This window comes from Triturus cristatus, chromosome 6 (genome assembly GCF_964204655.1).
Source record: "Triturus cristatus chromosome 6, aTriCri1.1, whole genome shotgun sequence".
Lineage (NCBI taxonomy): Eukaryota > Metazoa > Chordata > Amphibia > Caudata > Salamandridae > Triturus > Triturus cristatus.
In genome coordinates, this window is record NC_140589.1 from 1,911,460,671 (window position 1) to 1,911,487,624 (window position 26,954).

Genomic DNA, 26,954 nt, shown 5'->3' on the forward strand with positions numbered 1-26,954 from the left:
GAAGGTCGCCTAGCTCAGAAGGCCACCAGTCCACAGACCAAAACTCCACTGCTTTCCCAAACAGCAGAATCTCCGTTTTGGCTGTGTTCAGCTGTAGGAAATTATCAGTCATTCAGGCCGCCGTCAGTAACATACACTTTTTGAATCTTTCTCTGGTCGATGCGGGATCTGAATAGATGGTAATGATAAGCTGAGTATCATCCGCATACGTCACAGTGTCAAACCCACTGGATCTAATAATGGGCGCCAGAGAAGATACATAAATGTTGAAAAACGTAGGGCTTAGAATGGTGCCCTGAAGTACCCCTTTATCCACAGTCTGAGAAGTGAACGACTCAAGTTGGACTTGCTGAGATCTGTCGACAAGAAAGCTCTCAAACTATCTAAGTGCCATTCCCCTGAAACCAATCTCGTAATCTATCCACCAGGATTCGATGAGAGATGGTGTCAAATGCGGCCGACAGATCAAGAAGGATCAGCATGGTCGGAGTTACCTTATCCAAGGCCAACTTGATTGTATCAGTGACTTCTATTAGTGCAGACTCAATACTGTGCGAGGCTCGAAAGCCTGACTGCCAGGAGTCCAGCAGATCATTAGCTTCTAAATAATGTGCTAACTGTTTATTGACTGCGGCCTCCATGACCTTTGAGAACAAGGGGAGAAGAGAGATTGGCCCATAATTCTGGAGATCTAATGGATCGGCCATAGCTTTCTTTACTATGAGTCTAATTTGGGCCCGCTTCCATTTCTGAGGAAAGGTGGCTGTGCTCGAAGAGCGATTACATAAATCCGCAATAGGGGCGACTAGGGCTGGTGACAGGGTCGTGATAATGAAACGAGGGGCAACGTCAAAACAGGAACCAGATTTTTAGTGAGCCAGTAGTGAGTGGACATTTTCCACTGTTATGGCCTCAAATGTTTCTAAAAAGAAGGAAGTGGAATCGTCATACTTTTGTGAAACCACACTAGGTTCCATCTGAGTGTTAAAAGAGCTATAGATTTTGTCTATCTTTAGCTTAAAGTGGTTGGCCAAATCATCACAGAGTTGTTGCGTCTGCGGGATGGATGAGTTATTCACTCTTGGATTAGTGAAGTCTTTCAGGATTTTAAACAATTCCTTAGAAGAGTTCTTCGCTTCATCAATTCTGGACCCCAGATGCAGTCTTCTCGCGCCATTACAATTCCTTAGATATTGTCTAAGGGCCAGTTTATATACTAGTTTGTCTGCCTCCTGTTTATATTTCCTCCATTTCCTATCCCATTTCCCTCACCCTGCTTGTTCTTTCTTAAGGCTATCATTGTACCAGGGTGCTGGCGCTGCTTTTGCCCTAGATTTGCAGACTTTACTTGGGGTGATCGTATCCAGAGCTTTGGTCAGAGAGCCCTCTAGCTGTTCCAGTGCCACATTGCTATCCACACAGTTCTGAAGGACCGGGGCTTTAAATACCGGTATAAAGGAGGATAGGGTCACCTTCCTCCATGGTCTCTTTGATACACTTAGTATAAATTTTAGAGCCGAGTGGTCTGTCCAAGTCAGGGCTCGCGGGAGATCTACTGCTACTTCCTGCGTATTGGTAAAGATGTTATCCAATGTGTGTCCCGCTGGATGAGTAGGGCTAAATACTTTGGGGAAGAGGCCCAGGGATTCCAGGGCTTCTAAAAGCACAATGGAATCTGGATTGGAGGAAATATCAAAGTGATGGTTAAAATCTCCTATTAACAGAGTGTTATGGGATTGCAGAGCGAGCTAACACCTTCTATGCTAATCCCACCCCACATTTGGAGCCCATAAATGGGCTAACTCAGCAAACTAGTGGATCATTAGTGTCATTCCAGCGAAGGTTAAAGTCACAGAGGAAGATATGGTGAGGGCTGAGCTGGCAGAGATGGATTCCATCAGTTGCTGTACAAAACGTAAGTTATCCCCAGGGGGATGATAGATCGAGTGAAGCACACAGACAATCGTGCCCTTGTTCCAAATTTCAGTGACTAGGATCTCACAGGAAGTTATCAGATCATTATGAGTCTGCTTCAGAACGAGGCTAGAACAATGGATGCAGGCGATGCCCCCCGCCCCCCCCCCCTAGATTTAATAGGTGTATCGCATCTGATAATGTCATAGCCAGGAGGAATTAGGATGTCTAGTATAGGGGAGGAGGATTAAGCCACGTTTCCGTAAGAATCAGGTGATCTAGTTCTTGTGATATGATGAGTTCGGAGATATCCGTTGTGTGTTTCACTGCTGATCTGCAGTTGAGAAGCATCAATTTGATATGAGAGTTTGTAGTTGCTTCCACTCGGTGCGACGTGGTGATCTGAAGTAAGTGATCCTTATTCAAGGATATAAAGTTAACGCTAGGTTCTCTATCCGGATCAGATGTGATAGTGGGTATGATGCTGGTAGGGACCGCATAGTCATCATATGATAGTAAGAGTGTGAGCGTGTCCTCCTCTGACTTCTGAGGTTGGAATCTAAGGGGTCTAGCATGGAAGCTGGGAAGAGGGCAAGAGGGCCAGTGTGGTTTACTAGGGTAAGTGTCAAAGGACCTTTTCATTCCACCTAGTGGCAGTATGACTGTGTCGAAGCCCCCTCTGGTGCCCCCTTGGCCAATAGCATTAATATCCTGTTTGATCAACTGTTGATCTTTACCCAAACACACAGAGGACACTTGGCTCTCCCCGGAGTCAAACTCCTGGGATCTTATGTTTCTAACGGAAACCTGGCTGAGGGAGGGCACTAACCCTGACCTGATGCTGGTGGTACCTGGTGGCTTTCGGATTACTTGCGCCAATCGGGATGGCAATAAGATAGGAGGGGGTGTGGCTGTTATCCTGACGGATGGTTGGGAGATGTCCACTAGGAGAATGGAGCACATTGGGAGCATTGAGGCCCTGACCTGTGTCAGAATCTCACCCTCCTACTCAGTGGCCGAGATGTTGGTATATAGACCCCCTGACAGCCCATCCTGCCACCCGTTACAGCTCTGCGAAATCGGCGCTCAACTCTCTGAATTTCGCCAATCTAACTGTGCTGGCTACTTCAACGTCCATGTGGATGATGAAAAATGTTCCCAGGTATCATTGCTGGTAGAAACTCTAGAGGGTTTAAATCCCACTCAATGGGTGACCGCCCCTACGCATACGGCGGGCCACAAGCTTGACCTTATTTTTTCCAACAATCCTAACCTTGAAGTGGAGGCACCTGTATGCCTGACCTCGATGGACCATTTTCTGGTACCATTCAGATTCTGGCTTGAATACCATTGTTCTAACTCCTGATGATTTCTGACAGGAGGAGAAACTGGAGGAAGGTCACCCCAGAAGCTATGGGACCGGCACTCCAAAATGCTCCCCCCCAGCTAACAGGTGACCCCGACAGTGACGTATCCAGCTTCAATCGCTGCGTCACCTCGACCTTAGACAGTGTCACCCCACTTAGGTTGGTGACGTCTTTAAGAAGGAAACCCTCAACCCCGTGGTTCTCCACTGAATTACGAACAGAGAAAAGTTCCTGCAAAAAATTAGAACGTTCCTGGAGAAAATCCTATGATCCAGTGGCTAAATGCCTCTACAAAGAGGCATTGAAAAAATTCCATAGGCTTAAGCGCAGTACTATGAGAGAATATATCTCTAACCAAATCAAACAATCTGACAATTCGGGCAAAGAAATGTTTCAAATTGTCCAAAGCTTTACTACTCCCACTGCTCTGGAAAGTAGAGTAACGCCATCTTCTACCCTCTGTGATGACCTGTCAGACTACTTTGAGTAAAAGATTCAAACGATCTACTTCACCTTTCCTCTGTCAAGTTCCTCCCATGTGCCAAGTGTAACGCCAGACCCTCCCGGCACCTGATCTGAATTCCGCCCGTTGGCGCCTGAGGCATCAATCAATCAATCAATCAATCAATCAATCAAGAATTTGTATAGCGCACTACTCACCCGGAAGGGTCTCAAGGCGCTTGGGGGAGGGGGGCTGCTACTGCTCGAACAGCCAGGTCTTGAGCTGCCTCCTGAAGGCGAGGTGGTCCCGGGTCAGTCGCAGGTGCACGGGCAGGGAGTTCCATGTCTTAGCCGCCAGGTAGGAGAAGGATCTTCCTCCAGCGGTGGTTCTCTGGATGCGAGGGACGACGGCGAGGGCGAGGTTCACGGATCTTAGCTGGCGGATGGGCGTGTAGAAGGTCAGTCGGTCGTTGAGGTATCTTGGGCCCAGGTCGTGGAGGGATTTGTGTGCGTGGGTGAGGAGTCTGAACGTGATCCTCTTGTTGACAGGGAGCCAGTGCAGGTCTCTTAGGTGGCTCGAGATGTGGCAGCGTCGGGGGACGTCCAGGATGAGTCGGGCAGAGGCGTTCTGGATACGTTGAAGTCGTTTCTGAAGCTTGGCTGTTGTACCGGCATAGAGGGTGTTTCCGTAGTCTAGTCTGCTGGTGACGAGGGCCTGGGTGACCGTCTTCCTGGTCTCGATCGGGATCCATCGGAAGATCTTGCGGAGCATGCGAAGGTTGTGGAACCTAGCTGAGGAGACGGCGTTGACTTGTCTGGTCATCGATAGGGAGGAGTCCAGGATGACGCCCAAGTTGCGTGCGTGGTCCGTTGGTTTGGGTGCGGTGCCTAGTGCCGGGGGCCACCAGGAGTCGTCCCATGCGGAGGGCGATGGTCCCAGGATGAGGACTTCTGTCTTGTCCGTGTTCAGCTTCAGGCGGCTGATGTTCATCCAATCGGCGACGTCTTTCATTCCTTCGTGTAGGCTGCCTCTGGCGGTGTCGGGGTCTCTGGTGAGGGAGAGAATCAGTTGGGTGTCGTCGGCGTAGGAAATGATGTTGAGGTTGTGTTGGTGTGCGATGGCAGCGAGGGGTTTCATGTAGACGTTGAAGAGGGTGGGGCTGAGCGATGATCCTTGCGGGACGCCGCAGATGACTTCGGTGGCTTCAGAGCGGAACGGAGGGAGGCGTACTCTCTGTGTTCTGCCGGAGAGGTAGGAGATGATCCATTCCAGGGCATTTCCTTGGATGCCAGTGTCGTTAAGGCGTTGGACTAGGGTGCGGTGGCAGACGGTGTCAAATGCTGCGGAGAGGTCTAGGAGGATGAGTGCCGCTGTTTCGCCGTTGTCCAGCAGGGCTCGGATGTCGTCGGTGGCTGCGATGAGGGCGGTCTCGGTGCTGTGGTTCGCTCTGAATCCGGACTGCGATGGGTCGAGGGATCCGTTCGTCTCGAGGAAGGCGGCTAGTTGCTTGTTGACGATCTTCTCGATGACCTTGGCGGGGAAGGGAAGGAGCGAGATGGGGCGGAAGTTCTTGAGGTCGGTCGGGTCCGCTGTTGGTTTCTTCAGCAGTGCGCTGAGCTCGGCGTGCTTCCGGCGAGGTCATCGGCACAGGAGGTCAGCCACTGCGTGAGGTCGAGGGCAGCTGTGTTAGAGTCCGTTGTTCTGCCTGGTGGGTTCTGGCTGAGGGAGGTGGTGAGCTGGTCGACTGTGATCTTGCTCCAGTGTCTGTGGGGAACCTGCTTCGGGTGGTGGTGGATCGTGTTCTTTTGGAAGCTGAAGTGGACGCAGCTGTGGTCAGTCCAGTGAAGTCCGGTGGAGTGGCTGAAGGTGACGTGCTTGCTGGATGAGAAGAGGGGGTCGAGCGTGTGGCCGGCGTAGTGGGTGGGGGTGTTGACCAGTTGCTGGAGTCCGAGGTTGGCGAGGTTGTCCAGCAGGGCGGTGGTGTTGCGGTCGTTGTTGTTCTCCAGGTGGAAGTTGAGGTCTCCTAGGAGGATGTAGTCGGCGGAGGGGAGGGCGTGAGGGCTGATGAAGTCCGTGATGTCTTCGCAGAACTGTGTGCGCGGTCCAGGGGGTCTGTAGATGAGGGTGCCTCTGAGGGTGGTCTTGGGGTCAGTGTGAATCTGGAAGTGCAGGTATTCGGCGGCGTTGAATGTGTCGATGGAGTCAGTCGAGATGCGGATGGTACTTTTGTGTACGATGGCGATGCCCCCTCCGGTCTGGTTGACGCGATCCTTCCTGATGATCTTGTAGCCGTCCGGGATGGCTATGGTGATGTCGGGGGCTGAGGAGGCGTTCATTCAGGTTTCCGTGAGGAAGGCGATGTCTGGAGATGCGGTGTCGAGGAGGTTCCAGAGTTCCACGACGTGTCTGTGGACGGAGCGGGTGTTGAGCAGGATGCACTTCAGGTGGTTGCTGTTGTCCGTCTTGGTGGGTGCGGTGCCGGTGCGGAGGCAGGAGAATTTGCAGGATCGGCAGGCGAAGGGTCCATGGGTGTGTCGCGGGGATGCTTGATGGCACCCGGGGGGTCGGGCGGTGTTGAGTGCGATGAGTGTGGCGGCATCGTAGGTCCTGCGGGGCGGGTGGCGGACGCGGGGGCCAGGGGGTCTGGCGCTGGGCGCGGTCCGGCCGCGGACGGGCGCAGACGGGCTTACCTTTGGCGCACCTTCGGCGCTCAGTCGGCGCTCCCGCTGCGCGCGTCCGCTGCGCGGTCGCTGAGGGGGCGTCATAAGTAGGAGCCGGTAGGGAGGGTCAGGCGGGAGGCGGGAGGCGGGATGACCAATGGGCGAGGGGGGGAGGCGGGGCTCCGGGGCAGCGGCGGGAAAACAAGGAAGTGACCGGGGCAGCGGGGCCGGTGAGACGTGAGGAGCGGGAAGGCGGAAGAAGCGGGAGGCGGACTGTGGGCAGAAGCGGAGGGCTGCGGAGAAGAAGAGGTCAGCGGTAGCCGTCAGCGGTCTGGCAGCGGGTGAGGCAGCAGGTGAGGCAGCAGGTGAGGCAGCAGGCAGACGAGCGGCAGAGCAGCGAGGAAGGGGCGACCGCCTGTGAGGACACAGGGGTCACAGTAAGTGTACCGACGGGGACCCCTTAAGTAGGAGCCGGTAGGGAGGGTCAGGCGGGAGGCGGGAGGCGGGATGACCAATGGGCGAGGGGGGGAGGCGGGGCTCCGGGGCAGTGGCGGGAAAACAAGGAAGTGACCGGGGCAGCGGGGCCGGTGAGACGTGAGGAGCGGGAAGGCGGAAGAAGCGGGAGGCGGACTGTGGGCAGAAGCGGAGGGCTGCGGAGAAGAAGAGGTCAGCGGTAGCCGTCAGCGGTCTGGCAGCGGGTGAGGCAGCAGGTGAGGCAGCAGGTGAGGCAGCAGGCAGGCGAGCGGCAGAGCAGCGAGGAAGGAGCGACCGCCTGTGAGGACACAGGGGTCACAGTAAGTGTACCGACGGGGACCCCTTAAGTAGGAGCCGGTAGGGAGGGTCAGGCGGGAGGCGGGATGACCAATGGGCGAGGGGGGGAGGCGGGGCTCCGGGGCAGCGGCGGGAAAACAAGGAAGTGACCGGGGCAGCGGGGCCGGTGAGACGTGAGGAGCGGGAAGGCGGAAGAAGCGGGAGGCAGACTGTGGGCAGAAGCGGAGGGCTGCGGAGAAGAGGTCAGCGGTAGCCGTCAGCGGTCTGGCAGGGGGTGAGGCAGCAGGTGAGGCAGCAGGTGAGGCAGCAGGCAGGCGAGCGGCAGAGCAGCGAGGAAGGAGCGACCGCCTGTGAGGACACTCAGGGAGATGCACAAGTGTAAGTCTGGCTCTCCGGGAGATCCGTGCCCGGCTCAGTTCTTCAAACTACTGGTCCATTGGCTCAATTCGCTTCTGAACCAGATCTGGAACTCCTCCCTGACAACTGGCATTTACCCAGATGCCTGGAAACAAGCGTTCTTGCTGCCTCTACTTAAGAAACCAGATGCGGATCCAGCAGAACACAAGAATCTTAGGCCCATCTCCCTACTGCCAGCTCCAGCAAAAAGTCTGGAGAAGGAAGTCCAGAAGCAACTGGCTGAATTCCTTGAATTGGACAACTGCTTTCATGATTCACAAATTGGGTTTTAGAACGGGGTACAGACCGGAGTCCACACTTCTTGAAGTCTCTGGAACTGTGCGTGAATCTGTGGACCAGGGCACCTCAGCTTTGCTGGTGTTGCTGGACCTGTCCGCAGCTTTCGACACTGTGGCTCAGCCTATTCTACTGGAGAGACTGAGACAGGTGGGAGTGAGGGGTACTGCTCTGTCCTGGCTCCAGTCGTTCATGGAGTATCTCTCACAACAAGTATTCCTACGCCCTTATGTCTCCTCCCAGAAACCCCTAGTTTGCGGGGTACCCCAGTGTTCAGCGCTGAGCCCTTTACTTTTCAGTGTATACCTGGCCCCTTTAGCGACCCTGGTTGAGACATGGGGTGTGAGAGTAGTCTCCTACACTCAAATGGTGTGCTCTTTCAAAGAACACTTGGAGGCTGCCTTTCTCAACTTTAAGCAATGCCTGAAAAACATCTTGGCCTGGATGATTTAGAATTGCTTAAAGCTTAATGCCGATAAAACAGAGGTCTTATTCTTCAGTCAGGCGGCACCACCACTTTCTAATTTGTGGTGGCCCTTGGAGCTGAACCCACCACCTAACCCGGTGGATTCGGCCAGAAAGCTGGACTTTAAATTTGACAAAGACCTCTCTTTCAAGACCCATGTGCGCCATGTCTCCTCTATATGCTTCTGGAAGTTAAGAGCTTTGAGAAAATTCTTACCCTTACTGCCGGAGGACTGCAGGAAGACTACAGTCCATGCACTGGTGACCTCTCAGCTGAACTATTCTAACTGTCTGTATCTAGGGCTGCCAGCTTATCTGGTCCTCAGGCTGCAGATAATTCAAAACAAAGTGGCCAGACTAATTAGGAACGTGCCGCTTCACCATCACATTTACCCGCATTTGTGGCGCCTCCATTGGCTTTCTGTTAATAGGAGGATCGAGTTCAAGGCACTCACTTTGGCCTACAGAGCCACCAGATATCAGGGCCCGGGTTATCTGAGGCAGAAATTGCAAATATACCAGGAAGACCAGGCCCTAAAACCAAACCACCTGCATCTGCTCAGGGTTTCTTGCTTCCTTAATGCCAGGATAGGTGGCAGAGCGTTCACGGTGAAAACCGTGACACTCTGGAACAAAATGCCCCTTCACCTCTGCAAGATGGAGTCAGAACAGGCCTTTAGGAAGGCACTAAAAACCTGGCTCTTTAACCTGCTTTAGATTGACCCACTTGTTACCCTCACTGCAAATCTGCAATTTAGCGCTGGGACACCTCTGTTGAAGTAGCCGTGCACTCTACAAACTACATTTATTATAATTATTCCGGAATTCAGAATGGCCCTTGTTAGAAATGGGGGTCTCTAGTTGGCAGATGTAGGTACATTTAAACCAAATAGGGACCCTTGCTTCTAGTCAGGGTAAGCAGATATACACTTCAGAAAACCCCTGGCCACCCCCTTAGTAGCTTGGCATGAGCAGACAGGCTTATCCCAAAGGCAATGTGTAAAGAATTTGTACCAACATTCACAGTAACACAGTGATAACACCACAAATGGACACAACACCGGTTGAGAAAAATAAAGTATCTTTATCTAAACCGGACCAAAATGACAAAAATCCAACATAAAAGTATTAAGAAAAAGGACTTTCAAAAGGTTTTAGCAACTGAGTCCAAGGAAAACTATGGATGTGTGCTTTCTTGCAAAGTACCTGTTGTTGCGACAAAATTCACCAGGCTAAACAGCTGCAGCGATGAGAAGCGTAGACAAGCATTGGTATAGCCAATAGGTCTCGCCTTTGGGACCTTATAAGTGTTGAGCAATGCAAAAGTTGCATAACTAAATACTTATAAGGTCCCAAAAGCGAGACCTATTGGCTATGCCAAGAGACCGTGCGGCGGCAAAAGTGATCCCGATTGCGATCAAACATCAAAGCGGCCGTGCGGCCGCGAAAGTGAAAGTAAATCGCGGGAAAGCGCGGCGCGCGCGCCCGCGCACATGCACTGTAGCTCTAGGCTGGCCTGGTAGCACTTTTTGGAGCCCTCTCAATAAGTCTCGCCAGACCAGCGCATGCGCTGGGTCAGGCGAGACCTAAAACACAAAGAGATGTGTCATCCCTGAGACCTTCGTGGATGCGATGCGACAGTTCCGCTGTACAGAGGGAAGTGATGCGTTGGGTCCGGTCTATAGGGGTAAGCAATGCGTCGATTCTGAGATGGCTACGATCTGCGGGTGATGCGTCAGGGAAAACTTGCTGCACAGGGGCGTTGCATGGAAATCTGGGAGGCATTGGCAAACGATGCGGTGGCAGCAAGGCGCTGCGTCGACCTTTTCAGCCGCAATCTCTTGTTGCGTTGATTCTTGCCGTGGCGACACGCGCTGCGTTGGTTTCGGCAGCAGTGCGGCAATGCGGGGAGATTCTGCCCGCACCATGGTGTTGTGTTGGAAAAACTATCTAAAAAAGAGCGATACGTCACCCTCCAGAGGCCCAAGACAGTCACAGGCACCTCTTGGCAGGTCACAACTCCCAGCAAAGGAGTTCAGGGGAGCTGGGGGTGAAGTCTTTGTGTTCCTGAGACTTCAAAACAGGAGGCAAGCTCTCCTTAAGCCCTTGGAGACTCCTCAAGCAGGGGACACAGCAGACAGCAAAGTCCTTCTCCTTTCATTGGCAGAAAACAGCAGCTGTAGGCCAACCCCAGACACACAGCAAGGGCAGTACTTCCCTCTCAGTTTCTCCAGCTCTTCTCCTTGGCAAAGGTTCCTCTTGATTTCAGAAGTAGTCTAAACTTCAGGGGTTTTAGGTCTAATACTTATACCCCAAAATGTCTTTCTTCTCTTTGTGCAAGGCTCTCTGAGCCCAGTCCAACCAGTTCTGTCCTCTCTGGTGCTGCTGCCCGGCAGGAGGTGGAGACAGCATTGTGTAAGGAAGACAGGCCCTATTCAGGTGCAAGGGAAATCTTCTCCCACCATTCTAAATGCAGACTGGGCCTACTCAGGTGCTAGTGAAAACTCCTCCTCCTACTCTGAATGCAGCCCAGGTCTACTCAGCCCAGCTCTGACTCATTCAGGAAAGGCAGGACACACATCACCCCCCCCCGGTGCTGTCTGAGAGAATGCACCTCCCCAGCCCGTCACTCTGAAACCAGACAGTCAATACGCAAACAGGCAGATGCACACAGAATGGTTAAACAAGAAAATGCCTACTTTCTAAAAGTGCAAAAACAACAATTGATGGACAGAATGCAGAACAATATCATACATTCACCCCAGTACAGAAATCTGGGCCTAAATCCATCGTTTTTTTTGCTCACCATGCCATTCCAGTTTGGACCCAGCCATATGCAAATCATTCTTGACCCTGTGCCTCATCGGAACAGTCCAGCCCGAACTGCCAAGCCAGGTCCTCCCTGGACTGAAAACAAGCATCCTAGGACCGGTTTCGGGGTTTCACCCCTCTTCAGCCAGGATAGCTTGATTCCAGTGTAATGGGGAGCACGGGACCCACGTCTTAGCATACCCGTCCCACTCGGGGTGACAAATGCAAAAACAACAATTGATGGACAGAATGCAGAATAATGTCATACATTCACCCCAGTACAGAGATCTGGGCCTAAATCCATTGTTTTTTTGCTCACCATGCCATTCCAGTTTGGACCCAGCCATATGCTAAACAGTCTTGGTCCTGTGCCTCATGGGAACAGTCCAGCCCGAACTGCTAAGTCAGGTCCTCCCTGGACTGGAACCAAGCATCCTAGGACCGGTTTCGGGGTTTCACCCCTCTTCAGCCAGGATAGCTTGATTCCAGTTCCATGGAGAGCATGGGACTCACGTCTGAGCATACCCGTCCCACTCGGGGTGACAAATGCAAAAACAACAGTTGATGGACATAATGCAGAACAATGTCATACATTCACCCCAGTACAGAGATCTGGGACTAAATCCATCGTTTTTTTGCTCAGCATGCCATTCCAGTTTGAACCCAGCCATATGCAAATCAGTCTTGACCCTGTGCCTCATGGGAACAGTCCAGCCCGAACTGCTAAGCCAGGTCCTCCCTGGACTGGAACCAAGCATCCTAGAACTGGTTTCGGGGTTTCACCCCTCTTCAGCCAGGATAGCTTGATTCCAGTGGCATGGAGAGCACGGGACTCACGTCTGAGCATACCCGTCCCATCCGGGGTGACAAATGCAAAAACAACAGTTGATGGACAGAATGCAGGACAATGTCATACATTCACCCCAGTACAGAGAGCTGGGCCTAAATCCATCGTTTTTTTGCTCACCATGCCATTCCAGTTTGAATCCAGCCATATGCACATCAGTCTTGACCCTGTGCCTCATGGGAACAGTCCAGCCCAAACTGCTAAGGCAGGTCCTCCCTGGAACCAAGCATCCTAGGACCTGTTTCGGGGTTTCACCCCTTTTCAGCCAGGATAGCTTGATTCCAGTGGCATGGAGAGCACGGGACTCACGTCTGAGCATACCCGTCCCACTCGGGGTGACAAATGCAAAAACAACAATTGATGGACATAATGCAGAACAATGTCATACATTCACCCCAGTACAGAGATCTGGGCCTAAATCCATAATTTCTTTGCTAACCATGCCATTCCAGTTTGAACCCAGCCATATGCAAATCAGTCTTGACCCTGTGCCTCATGGGAGCAGTCCAGCCCGAACTGCTAAGCCAGGTCCTCCCTGGACTGTAACCAAGCATCCTAGGACCGGTTTCACCCCTCTTCAGCCAGGATAGCTTGAAACCAGTGCCACCATTCAAGGACTGAGGATTTATCTTCGTATTCTTCCTGCTGCGGTTTTTTTGTCACCAAATGAGCCCAGACAGTTCAGTAGTATTATGTTTTTTATCATTGTTACTTGGTGGGAGCCCAGTCGGAGAGGAGTGTGGTACAGCGCTGTTGAAGTTGTCATGACAGTTTATTATAGTAGACTCTGGAACAGGAAAAGGGCTTTGTCAAGCTGCTTAGTGACCATGAGTCGGCTTTGTAAACAGGACACATCACTGGATGTGTCATCCCGTCACCACAACCAGCAGTGACATCGAAGACCACCTCAATCTAAGTATGTGGGAATAGAGTTTATACAATTTATACAAGGTCTCTTGCCTTGAGTTGATGGTTTAAAATTTGTATTGTGCTTATATACGAAACCATAAGACACACAAATGATAGACGGAATTCAGAATAAATCAAACATTCACCCCAGTCAAACGATCTGATGTTAAATCCATTGTTCTTTTGCTCTCCATGCCACGCCAGTTAAGACTTAGCCATATTCCAATCATTGGCTCTGCTCCTCATGGGTACAGTCCAGCTTGAACTGCCAAGCCAGGTCATCCCTGGACCAGAAACAAGCATACTGGGGCCGGTTTCGGGGTATCACCCCTCATCAGTCAGCTTGAATCCAGTGCACAGTGATCCCGGGACCCACGTCTAGGCATACCCGTGGCTCTTTATATGGTTCCTCCCCGGGGTGGGCTTTCCTATGGTACATTGGCTGTGCGGTGCCCTTCTAATAAATGCCTTGTCACTTTCTGTACATTCAGACGGTTACTTCATTAAGAACACTTTGTCACATTCTCCAGGAACTTGCCCAGAGTTCTGCAAAGCCATCCCTTGCTTCATCACCCAACTCACCATTGCCCCCGAACATTATATATTCTTAGCAGATCTCAGCTTCCACATGGAAGACCTTAGCGACGTCAGCACTGCCAACCTAATAGAAAGCATGAGCAACATCGGTCTCATCCAACTCCTCATCGACCCAACACACATCGTAGGGCACACACTTTACTCCATCTTCATCTCCAGCGAAACAATCAAGTACCACCATGTCATAGAACTCACCTGGACCGACCACTCCATTGTCCTCTTCACCATCACAGGGCACAATACTACGGAAACCAAAGCCAAACCACCCAGCACAACTGGAAAACTGAGTCAGATCAGAACTGAAACAACACTCTCCATGCCAACTGACTGGACACAGCTCCAGACCTTAAACCGGCCCTCTGGAACTTCACAGACTGGATCACTGACTATGTCACCTCAACGGAACGGAGCTGACCAAGATCAGAGAATCGGCAAAGAGTGTCAACTTTTTTACCCCAGAACTTCAGACCTCTAAATGTGACTGTTGTTGGCTGGAAAGAAGATGGAGTACCAATAAGGATGCAGTGCACTACACCACCTTCAGGACATTGACCAACCACTACCACCTCCTCCTTCAAGAAGAGAGCCCTCACACACTGGATAAAGATCAGATCAAGCCACAGCAATGAGCTCTTCACCATCGTTATGGAATTCAGCAGCCCTGCAGCCACCGAGAATATAATAACTCCCTTCCGGGATCTGTGCTACACGCTTGCTGACTACTTCCATTAGAAGATCGCTGTCAGCTACCGGGACTTTGAACCTCAGCTCTTTGTCAGTGACAGCCTCGACCTCCTCACACCCACTGACACTAACTCCGACCTCCGGCCCGCTTCATGGGATCTCCTCATTGCATAAGACACCACCTCTATAATGAGCTCCATGCACTCCGGGGTACCCACTGATCTGTGCCCCCACCATATCTTTAACCTCAGGAGCAAGGTGATCAGATTAGAGCTCACAACCCCACATAACAGATCGATCGCCTTGGCCTCCTTCGCGGAAGAGTGGTAACATGTAGAAGTGAAACCCCTCCTGAAAAAACCTTCAGCAGACCTAGAGCAGCTGAAGAACTCCCGACTGATACCACTGCTCTCGTTCCTGGCCATAGTGTTCGAGAGGACAATCAACAGTATGCTGACCAGACACCTGGAGCACAACAACCTCCTGGACTCCTCCCAGTCAGGCTTCTGTGCCAATCAAAGCACAGAGACTGCCCTGATAGCATCCACAGATGACATCAGAGCCCTCCTGGACCTCATTCAGACTAAAGCCCTTATCCTTCATGACCTCTCGGCTGCCTTTCCGACATGGTCTCCCACCAGATCCTGATCGACAAGCTCCACCACATCGGAATCCAAGGAAATGCCCTCAAATGGATCGCCTCCTACCGCACTGGAAAAAAATCTGAAAACCAGACTCCCGCCCTACTTTTGAGCCCAAGGACATCATCTGTGGTGCCCCACAAAGATCCTCCGTCATCCCCACCTTCTTCTACACTTACATGATACCCCTAGCCAACATTATTAGATCGCACGGGCTGAAGGTCATCTTCTACACCAACTACACCCACCTCACCAACTCCAGAGACAACTTACATAGGTGCACGGCCAACATCAGCGACTGGAAGAAGCACAACTACCTAAAACTGAACACAAACCAGACGGAAGTCCTCATCTTCAGTAACCACACATCTCCTTGGAGCGACACATGGTGGTCAGCAGAACCTGGCTTCTTCCCCTCCCTTACAGACCATGCCCATGACTCACAATGCACATGCGCTGTAAGATCTTTAGATCTTGCAGCTACCCATCAGCACCAGACAAATGATCCCCCAAGCCCTGGTGACCAACTGGCTTGGCTATCTAAACACTCTGTATGAAGGAATCAACACTAACCTCCAGAGACAACTGCAGACAATGCAGAACTCAGCAGCAAGGCTAATCCTCAACCTCCTGAAGCAGACCCACATTACTCCCCACCTCAGTAAACTCTACCAGCTCCCAGTACAGAAAAGAGGCAAGATACTGACCCATGCTTATAAGGCACTCCACAACGAAGGATCGTCCTACATCAGCCAAAGCTTATTCTTTAACCAGCCCACCAGACACCTGCATTCCGCCTCCCTCTTGATCGCCCACACTCCCAGAGTCTGATAAACCAGGCACGGAGGCGGCTCTTTCTCCCACCTGGCTGCAAAGACCTAGAATTAACTTCCCCTGCACTGGAGATCCGACACATCAATGAGTCTGGAAAGAACTCAAGACCTGGCTGTTCAACTGATTGGCCCCTCCCGACAGCAACTCCTCCCCCAGCGGCCTGAGAATCTCACGGATGATTTGCTGCGCTTAATAAATACCCATTGATTGATTTGAGTCCGTAGATTCATATAGATTTTTCCCAGTGGGGACTTTTATGTTGTTTAACTCTCCCCTGCCAATAAATGCCTTGCTACAATCAGTGCAGTCTTCAGGGTGGACTTTTGATGTCGAGTTAGCTCTCCATTTATGAATTCATGGTCACATTCAATACATTTATAGAGATTTTTTTCTCCTGTGTGAACATTCTGACATATTACATTTTGTTTTGTCATCGATCCCTTGTCACATTATATTCATTAATAGGGTTTCTCCCTGGTGTGGATTTGTTTATGCTGCATTAGCTTATTCTTCCTTGGAAGACTTTATTAAACTCTGTACATACATTGGATTTCTTATGTTACACTTGCCCTTTTTTTGCCTAATGAATGTTTTGTCCATTCCAGAAATGTATAGGGTATCTCTCCTGTGTGTTCTTTCTGGTACCAGGTTATCTCTTCCTTCGTAATGAGCACCTCACACTTGCTTCAGTATGTCAGTGTGTTGTGTCTTCAAGGTCTATCAGCTGATATCTAAGAGTCAAGTACAGAGCTCATTGGGCAGTTTGGGTTTTCTGCTGTAGAAAAAGACTTCGGCGAGGCATTAGCCTTCAGGGGAAGAGTTTTTGAGGCATACTGTTTTTACATCACTGCCCACACCTGTGATGTTTAATAGCTTTACTTTTTTCATTTATTACTTCATTTATTTCACCTGTTAGATTAAGAAAAAGAAACAATGAATACGCTTAATTGTGAAGCCCATCAGAAAAACCAATTGGCATTTAATGATACATCTAAGTGTCCACATAGACAAGTGCGCTGAAAAAAATCTAGATTCCACTTTCGATGTAAAGATGTAATAGGCAGAGTAAGGGCATACGATCCTTCCGTGATCCCCTTCTATCGAGGAGCGTGGACTCAAGGAGTAACCAAGAGGCCAGAGACTGTTCCTTGTTGAGTGAGTGAGATCTTCTCCCACGACACACTACAATGTTAAATCCATAGCGACAAGACGCCTCCCTTTTTATCCAGGGAACGGTTCCTATTATTACACGGCCTAACAAATAATACAAGATGGAGCCTGTTAGAAACCAGGTCTCTAGTTGGCAGGGTTATGCAACATGTCCAAGTAGGGCCAGCAATCCTAGTCAGGGTAAGTCACAACACAATTCCAAATTATCCTGTGCTCCCCCCTGGTAGCTGGGCACAGGGCAGGCTTAAAAGGCAATGTTTAAAGGGTTTGTGCAATAACTCATACAATAACACAGTGAATACCTCCCAAAAAGACTCATCAACAGTTTAGAAAAATAGAGAACATTTATCTGAGTAAAACAAGTCCAAAACAATCAAAATCAATCAAGTAGAAGCTGAGATTTTGAATATTGAAGAAATAAAAGCTAATAAAAGCTAATAAAACGATTAAAAGCAGGTAACACTAAAAAAGGTTACTTCAGGTTGGTCAAGAGCGACCGGTGCAAATTCAAAGTGCAGACCAACTACGATGGAGGGCAGAAAAACTACAGGGGCCCATTTGGGCCCACTGAACACAGTACCTTGGAGCTTGGGGTGCAGTGTGCGTGGGGAGGCCTTGTGCCATCTAGCGGCAGAGACTTTGCAGGGCTTCCTGCTGCGTCACATCGGATTTCGCAGAGACTCCGCTGCAGAACTCACTTCTGAGGTCCAGGACTTGGAGGGGGTACCTCAGACAAGGGTAGGACTTACAGAAGGGAGAGTCCAACAGCATCAGCAGAACTGCAGGAAGTATTTTGTGTCTCTGACACTTCAGAAACAGGAGGCAAGCTAACAAGCACTTGGAGCACACTTTGGAGTGAAGGCAGAGTATAGCTCTCCTTCCAGGAGAGTCATGGAGCTGCACTCCACAGGGCAACACACAGAAAAGCAGTTCTTCCACAAAAACAATCCAGTTGAGTCTTTTGTGCAGCACCACAGTTCTTCTGACAGCGGTTCTGGGTAGATCCAGGAGTGTCGGATTTGACGGGGCCAGAGACTCAGCACTTACGTCCAAATGTGCCTTTGATCTGAGGGAAACTCCAAAGAGTGGTTTTGACGTGCACCAGTATCTCTTTCAATCCCAGCACTCACTCCAGACTACCAAAGGGAGTTATCAGTAATTTGTATGTGGTCAGTCCAATACCCTGTGATTTGTAAGGGTGGGCCCCTTCCTCCCATCTGCCCAGGAAGACCCATCAGAATACAGATGGATGCAGATGGGTGCTAAATCACACCCTACCCGTGCACGGTCTGTGGCTGTCTAGAAGGAATGCACAAAGGGATCGGTCACCTAGCCCAGACGTGTATTAGAGACAGGGTGTAAGGCACAAAGAGCAGTACAAGCAGAGAAAAGTCCACTTTCTAAAAGTAGCATTTTTAAAATAGGAATGTTAAATCAGACTTTACCAGTAAAGAGGATTTATCATTACTATTCCAAAGATTTGAAATATGAAACATGAAACAGCTACTCCTTTCCAATCAGGAATTACAGCTTAAAGGTATTCTAAGGAATTCACAATTCTAGCCAATGAAAGCCGGCCTTACAGCAGTGAAACATTAATTTAGCTGTTTGTCATTACCAGGACATGTAAAACATAGAGTATATGTTCCGACTTTTACTTACATAGCTCTCTCCCTTTGGGTTACCAAGGGCCTTCCTTAGGGGTGACTTATATGTAAAGAAAGGAGATTTGAAGGCTTGGTAAGTAGTTTTAAATGTAAAGTTGATGTGGCAGTAAACTGCACATACACAGGCACTGCAGTGGCAGGCCTGAGACATGGTTTCAGGCTGCATATGTGGGTAGAACAATCCGTGCTGCAGACCACTAGTAGCAAATCATTTACAGACCCTGGGCACATGTAGTGTACTTTACTAGGGACTTATAAGCAAATTAAATATGCCAAGTGAGTATGAGCCCATGTTACCATGTTTAGGGGAGAGAGCACCGACACTTTAGCACTGATTAGCAGTGGTTACGTACGCAGAGTCCTAAAGCCAGCAAAAACGAGCACAGAAAATGGAGGGAGACAGGTAAAAAGTTGGGGAAACACCACCCTAAGACTGTCAGGTCTAATAGAGCCTTTTCCAGTGAATGAACCACGCAACACAGAGCATCATAATAACAGCGGAACACACAAGCAACTGCTGCAAGGGAGTCCTTTATACTATCAGAGAGCCTGGGATAGGACCTGGACAGGTAATCGGAGCATCTTCCACATAGTGTGCCCAGAGATCAGAGGCTCTGACCAGATCTACACAAGGAACAGGAGGTTTACAACCATATTAAACACACATTGGCAAAGTCAAGAAGTCTCACCTTTTAGACGTATAGGCTTTCCCAATGCTGCACAACACCAAGAAAAAACAAGCATTTGCAAATCAATAGGTCTCGCATTTGTTAGAGTTAGAGCTATTGGCATTGTAAATTTACATATTTTTTACTTATGTGTTTAGTAGTGGATGGATGTGATGGCAATTGTGTGTTTTACCAATAATCTAAAAGGAAGCGTATCGATTGTGTTTTTGGTGTATGGGGCTTACTGGGATACAGTTTAAAGCAATCATGGATTTTTGTTTAGCAAATTGATACTATGCAGTTATTAAGGACATGACGAGAATGCTTTATTACATAAAGGGAAATGTCGGGTATGGACATATAGAATCCAAGAGAATAAGAGTCACCTGATTTTATTTGTGGGTATTTAATAACGTTAAGCAGTATGATGCTGCTAATTTTACCTGGTTATTAACACCCTGTTGGGTGGCTGCTATGAATGTGATGCGATTATCCCTAGGGGCCCACAACAAGCAGAATAAAGAGACAATTCCAGGTTGTAACTAGTAGGTTTGTGCACAGACTACTGAAACATAGCCGGAGGTTGTACTCATAGGATGAGCATGGAGACAGACTGGGGAAGCACTGGATGCATAGGCATGGGGAGCAAAGACACGATGAGCAGGGCTACAGTGAGACAATGTGAGCTGAAGCAGACACAGGAATTACAGGTTATGAAGGTAGAGATACATAAACCAAAGGGGGTGCATTTGTGGGGTGGACAAACATTGGAGCACGGGGTATCAACAAGGCATAAGAAGAGGAGGATGAACACCCCTCTAGGCACAGAGACTGGGGGTGCAAGCAATGGACACAGTGGGAGCGAAGATGACTGGTGAGAGCTAGCATATTGCAGGGAGGCAGGGATACAGTGAGCACATACAACTGCAGAAAAACCAAAGTGATGTATCTCTGCGTGAACCCATTAGGAGGTAGCAAAGAAGAGCCACAAGACCTGAATTTTTGTCCTGAATTTTTACTCTAATTGTCCTAAATTTACACCCATGCCAGTTGGTCACCCTAGGTGATAGATGCAGAGCGCCTTGGTGGGCCTAGGAGAGGGGGCACAGGCTAGTGCCCGAGAGGAGGGAAAGGCTTGGCAAGCAGAGTGCTTTAGGTTAAGGAGACAAAGAAAGTGCTCCGGGGAGAAGGGGCAGTGGGGATTGCTTCAAGGGAAGGACATTGTAAAAGAAAAACCCAGTGCTGGTGAATCACATTCTCAATGACATGGAGTCATCATGTAAACCTACCTGGTCAATAAAGCCTTTGAGGGTGGAGCCATGTCCGGTTTTCACAAGATCCACCTGAATCTTATTTACATGCGATAATGAAAATGGGAACCAGAATGGGTGTGTAGTCTGGCCCTCGTCGACCTGTGTTGGATGACCCTGATGTATAAACAATTACAAAGCATTATCACGATGCTGCCACAACAAGAACAGGCATCTTTGTGATGCTAATAATCATATCCAAAATAAAATTCACTTATATAATAAAAAAAAATAATGCTCTAGCTAGGAAGGCATGTGTTATTGATATGTATGGAATGACTAGATTATTGTCTTATTAAAGATACAAGCATTTTGAGAAGGCAAGCTGCCTGCCAAGAGTGCTGCTTATTCCTTCCTCCTCAAGTGTCACACACGGCTCGCCACTGATAGAAAAGTACCCGACTCCTGGAACTGGAAGGGATTTAGCGTATGACAACTCTACAGAGGGTTAATTTCACAAAGGTGAGTTTTTAACAAGCCAGTGAGGTATAAGAGCCCACTTCAGAGAACAGAGTATACTTCAGAGGTCAAGAGGTTCGAACGCCAGTGGGGCTGACTAAGGCCCTCGTTTCAAAGGCCGTGCAAATATGGTAGGGATACTACTGCACCAAAAAAATGTGATACTGCAGGGTGCAGTATTTATTGGATGTAATATTACAACACTAGAGGTATATTTGGATGATGAACGGGATAATTTATAAACAGCACACGTTTACCACTATTTTGAATTCCTCAGTCTCGGAGCACGGCAACGTGTCAATTCAAAGCCTAACATAGGAATTCAACTGTTTGAGAATAATACTTATTTTACAAAAGATAATTAAATTCTATGCACATTATACAATATAGATATGTGAGTAAACTCAGTATCTGTTTTCTTTTAGCTAACCATAATTCACATTAGCCAAATCCACAGAAGTCTGTGCCAAAAAATAAAGATTTCATGAGAATTGTTATGCATGTGGGCGAAATGTTTTTTTAATCCTTAGCACCAAAACACCACAATTTTTTTTAAAGCACTTGGGGTAGTTAAATTTAATACAATTATTAAAAAGGAGTATAAAAGCCCCACAATAGACAGATGTAAAGGGCGGGGGATGGAGGCAAACAGTTTGGACTGGCGGTTTAAAGGGCGAGTTTAGGTATTTGTCAAAGAGAAGCAGTTTCAGTTTCTTCTTCAAGTGAGGGAATGATTGATTGTCCCGTAAATCTTGAGGTTGTTTTTTTTAAAAATAATTTTATTTTTGCATTTTCCAGTACATAACAATCAATAAACAAGTCCTTCCCCATGGCTCTGCAATTTGTTTTGGCTAAGGCTCTTCCTGGCTGCCCCCTTTCCTATCTTGCCGTCCATCGTCGTGACAAATGACGCACCTCTTGATCAGCTGTATCATTGTATTCTGTGACCTACCTCCTAATAGTTGCTAGAGTAGCGGGATCCGCCATAGTCTCATATTCACGTTCTAATCAGCCCAGTTCTCGTTCTAATGATCACATAGTACCACGTAAACACCGAAGAACCCCAGCCTGTAAACTTAAGCAGACGCCCCGTATGGTCACCTTAAAGGCTTCCCAGAGAGTTCCCATACTGTCTACAGACCCTCTATTGTGTTCAAAATAATCAACTATAGCGTCTCTCACCCCTTCACAGAAAACTTGATCCAGCAGGGAGGAAGATTGAAGGCGCCATTGAAATTGTGTATGCATGTGCGTGGGTATGTTCATATTAGGCAGAACGGGGGAATGATCTGCGAGTGTCTTGGGTAGATGGCGACCATCAATGGTCCATGTTTGAACATCAGTTTTCGCTAGCCAAAAATCGAGACACTGCCAGGAATGATGTACATATGAATGACACGTACCTTCCTTTAGACAAGGGTTGCGCAGTTGCCATATATCCAATAACCCCAAGTCTCTCATGCCATTAGCGACAGCTATCGCGGCCTTTTTAGGCGTAACCTCCGCTGAAGTCATACGGTCCTCCCCAGGGATCAGTACAACATTAAAATCTCCCCTGCAAATAATAGCAGATGGATCCAATTTATGTAATTTACCCCACAGTGTCTCAAAAATCCTTGGGTCATCTATATTAGGCCCATAGAGGTTTACAATTGTCACTCGTGTGCAGCACATAATGCCCTGCACCAGGATGTATCTTCCCATCACATCCCTATCAACATGCAAAACCTCAAAGGGAATGCCTTTTTTAATTAGTATTATAACACCCCTTGCATAGGAGGCGTAAGAGGATGCTATCCGCACACCCGCCCACCTAGTGGTTACTGCCTCTGCTGCATGTGTGGTAAGGTGGGTTTCTTGCAACAGTGCTATGTTTATATTATGACGGTCTAAATATGCCAAGACCGGTCTTGTCTTTTGAGGATTATTCAGGCCTCTAACATTCCATGTCAACCACGATACATTAGCATTCTTAATCCCTGCCATTCCGCACAGTATCTAATGCGTCAGCCCTCCATTGGAAATTCCTCCATCTTGTACATGCCATTGCCAAGTTACACAATGCACCCATCACATTAGTATTCGTATAAAGTTCCCCAACATTTCCCCCCTCCCACTTCAGCATCCCAATTATGCTAAGGATCCCGTAGCAAACAGCAAACTCACTATCATGCCGCAACATGACATACAACAAAAAAAAGAAAATAAAGCGCATCCAAGTTACACCCAGAAGAAAGGAAACCAATGTGGGGTACTCCCTACAAGGGGGGGGGGGAGCAGGGGGTCACCAGTAGCCGCCAACCCCGAAGATAGAACCAGGGGGGTCAAGGTGTGTGTATATAAACCTCCCCCCATCCAGGGACAACCATCAGAAGCACTGCATAGAAAAAAAGAAAAAGAAACTATACATTTGGCAACCTGTAATTATGCATTATCAAAGCATCGTGCGTGCGAAGATATCAAAATTCAGCACATAATCACATTTATATTGAAAAAAATAGGACTAAAAGGTGGTCAACATGTTAATTTTGACATTGCAAACAACCATATTGGTGAATCAATCCCATACGTGCAACAGTTTAGAATGAGCTACAACTGCATTGTGCCCTTAGCAAATAGCTCACGCGATCAGTCCTCAGTGTCTGCATCATCGCCTGCCGCGCACGTAGTCTCCTCCTTCTTGATCTGCCATGCATACTGAAAAGCGTCCTTGGGTGTGGCGAAGATTTTGGCCTTTCCCTTGTAATGAATTAGGAGACGTGCCTGGTACAACACGGCATATTGAATTTTCATCGTCTGCAGCTTCTTTTTCACCTGAAGGAATTCTCGTCACGCCTGTTGCACCAATGCCGTAAAATCTGGAAACAGGACAATTTGCATGCCTTGATACGAAGTGGCGCCCTTTTCTCAGGCCATTCGCAGCGTCATGTCCCGTTCACGATAATTGAGCAACCGGGCAATGATGGGACGCGGCGGCGCGCCAGGCACTGGCTTAGACGCCAAGGATCTATGCGCACGTTGCACCACCATCATGGCCGAGAAGTGCTCCGAGCCAAGCATATCCTTTAATAGCTTCTCGACATACTGCTCCATGGGGCCTGTCTTTGTTGACTCCGATACCCCGGTAATTCGTAAATTGTTACGGCGTGATCTGGCTTCGAGATCCTAGTTCTTAGCCTGAATTACTGCTAAAAGTTTTTCCATACTGGTACATGAGGCTCTGACCACCTCCATCTGGTCCTCAGTAGTAGATATGCTCTGCTCTGCCTCAGAGATACGTGACCCGTGGTTATCGATCTTGGCCGGCATGCTGTCCATACGCAAATTGCGATTATCGATCTTGCGGTCGATCGCATCATCCATTGCAGTTGACTGCTAGCACCTGCGACCAACTCCAGCTCAGTGTCCGACGTTGCGGGAGCTTGCGATTTCGTGAGGCGTCGGGTCTCAATGCTGAGTTTCGCCTGTTGTTTGTCTGTTTTGCCCATTTTTTCTATAGAACCAAGTTTTATCACCGTCAGATCAGTGCACGGCCACCCAAAGCCCAACACAACACCTGCGACAGGTTACACCAGGTGGTGCAATATAGTCAGGATAGGACTAGTCCATGCAGAGCTGGGCAGAAAGACAATATTATGGCCCTCCGCGGTGAAGCGATCAGAGCGGTGCGTGGGTAGTGCAGCGCCAGCCAATACAGTATATTGCTAGTAAGTGCGGCCTCACTGTACCAGAACACGGGCAGTCAGTCAGCCAAACACCAAAACAATGCAGAAGCAGTTCAGCGCAGTCGCTCAAAGTCACAGTCTTAGCGCCTCACCTTGAGTACAGGTAGATGTTCTCCACGTACCCCTAGTAGCAGGTAATCACCCAATAAGGGTATTGCACATCAGGTAGAAGATGATCAGGCAAGCCCCATGAATGCTTAGTAGGAAGATGGACACGTGCAGCAATCCTGAGCAGCCAGGAGGGTAGTAGCAGCTTCAGATCACTGGTAAATGAGTGAGGTCTAATGAAGGCAAAGCTAACAGATCTGCCCCATGACATAAAACAACTCAGCCAGACATCTCTCTTCGCATTACACCATCCTCATAGGCAGACTGAAGGCGCCGCGTACAGAGCAGGACATGTGACGATAAAGCTGCAGAGTCTATTACAGCGCGCCCGTTAGATTCAGGTCGCAATGCACGTACTAAACATCAAAGAAAAAGAATTCCCTTGGGTAGCCTAAAACTATATCTACCAAATGATCCACAACAATAGAGAAGGAAAAAGAAGAAAAAATATTCAATAAATAATTGTGTTTTGCCCGAACAATAAACTGAATAATATATCACCAGTAAAAATTAATACCACAATGTTTATTAACACCATATAATTATTACACATACAGAGTAAAATTAATTGTTGCAGAGAAAGATTATGTACATACACAAACTAAGATGTTCAATAAAACTTATTTACAAAACACTAAACAATTTTTTTAATTAAAACAATTCATTGAGAGAAAACAGAAATTAGACATTAGATTTAGTCTTAAAGATGGACACATTCGTCTGAAAAGGTATTATTGATTGGAGCTTGATACTTCTTCCTCATTTAGGGCCATATGTAGGTAGCCTCACATTTACCGATTCATAAATACCGAATTTTACCGATTCGGTATTTATGAATCGGTAAATGTGATGTAGGTAATGATTCGGTAAAGTTTACCGAATCGGAAAAATTTGGTCATTATGAATCGGTATTTACCGATTCGGTAATGAGGCATACCTTCCCATTGATTCCTATGGGCCTGGAGGCCCATAGGAATCAATGGGAAGGTATGCCTTATTACCGAATCGGTAAATACCGATTTGGTAATGGGGGAGCATATACAAGGGTGGCAGGGTGTCACATTGACACCCTGTTGCACCCCTGAATCTTGCATGTGTGCACATGTGGCGCACATACATGCCCTAAGGGCATGTATGTCTGCCACATGGCACTCTTAAATCAGCAAAATATTGCTTTTTGCAAGGAATTCGTTATTTATCACCAACCTGTATTTGGTGGTAAATAACGAATTTCTAATACTAATTTTCACTCTTTAGAGTGCTCCCTACATCTGATTTCAGGATTAGGTATTTACCGAATAGGTATTTTACCGATTTCATAATTTCCGATTTGGTAAATACCGAATCCAGAAATCAGCCCCCTACATCGCAAATGCCTAAATACCGGTCGGTAACGGGATATTTACCGAATTTCGGCCGTTACCGACCGGTATTTGGCTTCCTACATGAGGCCCTTAGTATCTAATGATCCAAATCAAAGCAATAAATTGTGTACACAGATGCGTCGACGCGTTTCGATGGTATCAAACAATATACACCATCTTTGTCAAGACAATAATAATATTATTCTCTCGGCAATATTTATTCATATATCTAAAAAATAACAAAAAATGTAGAGTCCATAATCTATGAATTTAAAACAGATTAAAAACAACAACAATATTATCATGTACGTAAGTCAGATGGTTAATCATCAATATAATATTCAGTAAACTGATTGGGCTAAAACACAAATAATCATGGTAAAAGAAAAACATGAGAGGGATATAATAGAAGAAAGATTCCTCAGACCGACAGACACACATGCACCTCATCTCTAATTAAACTAATCACAAGTATTAGTCTATTTATACTTAATTATGCTCAAGAGGCTACTAAATTTACTGGGAGAAGCCTCTATTCCAAACTAAACACTTATATAGGGCTAACATAATAGCTTTGAAAATACATATGAAGGCTGCATTAGATTATCTTATCTTGTTTATTAGGAGCCTCTGATAAAGTTCAGGTCAGCAGCATAAAGGGTGTTCTCCCTATTTATAACATGCGAGTGTTTGTCAATGCTAGCACCAAGAAATATATTTTAAAATAACTAACACTGTCACTTATTATAAATAATGTTTCTAATAGAAAACTAAAATGAAACTAAATCATTCGTCCTACCTTGTTTAATGTCCACTTAAATATAGAAGGACATCGTCATATAGGGAGT

The 26,954-nt window shown here is 48.0% G+C and overlaps 1 protein-coding gene across 2 annotated transcripts in view; it reads right to left on the minus strand.

Moving 5' to 3' along the window:
* The window catches only part of LOC146822432 (uncharacterized), a 179,808-nt gene that overhangs the window by 135,841 nt on the left and 17,013 nt on the right, over positions 1-26,954 (minus strand). The window contains exon 2 of one of the 2 annotated variants that reach the window (XM_085613521.1): positions 20,430-20,567. The exons of the other annotated variant lie outside the window; for it this stretch is intronic. The gene's annotated coding sequence lies outside the window, so the exon portion shown is untranslated. The remainder of the gene's footprint in view (positions 1-20,429; positions 20,568-26,954) is intronic. 2 annotated transcript variants of the gene reach the window in all.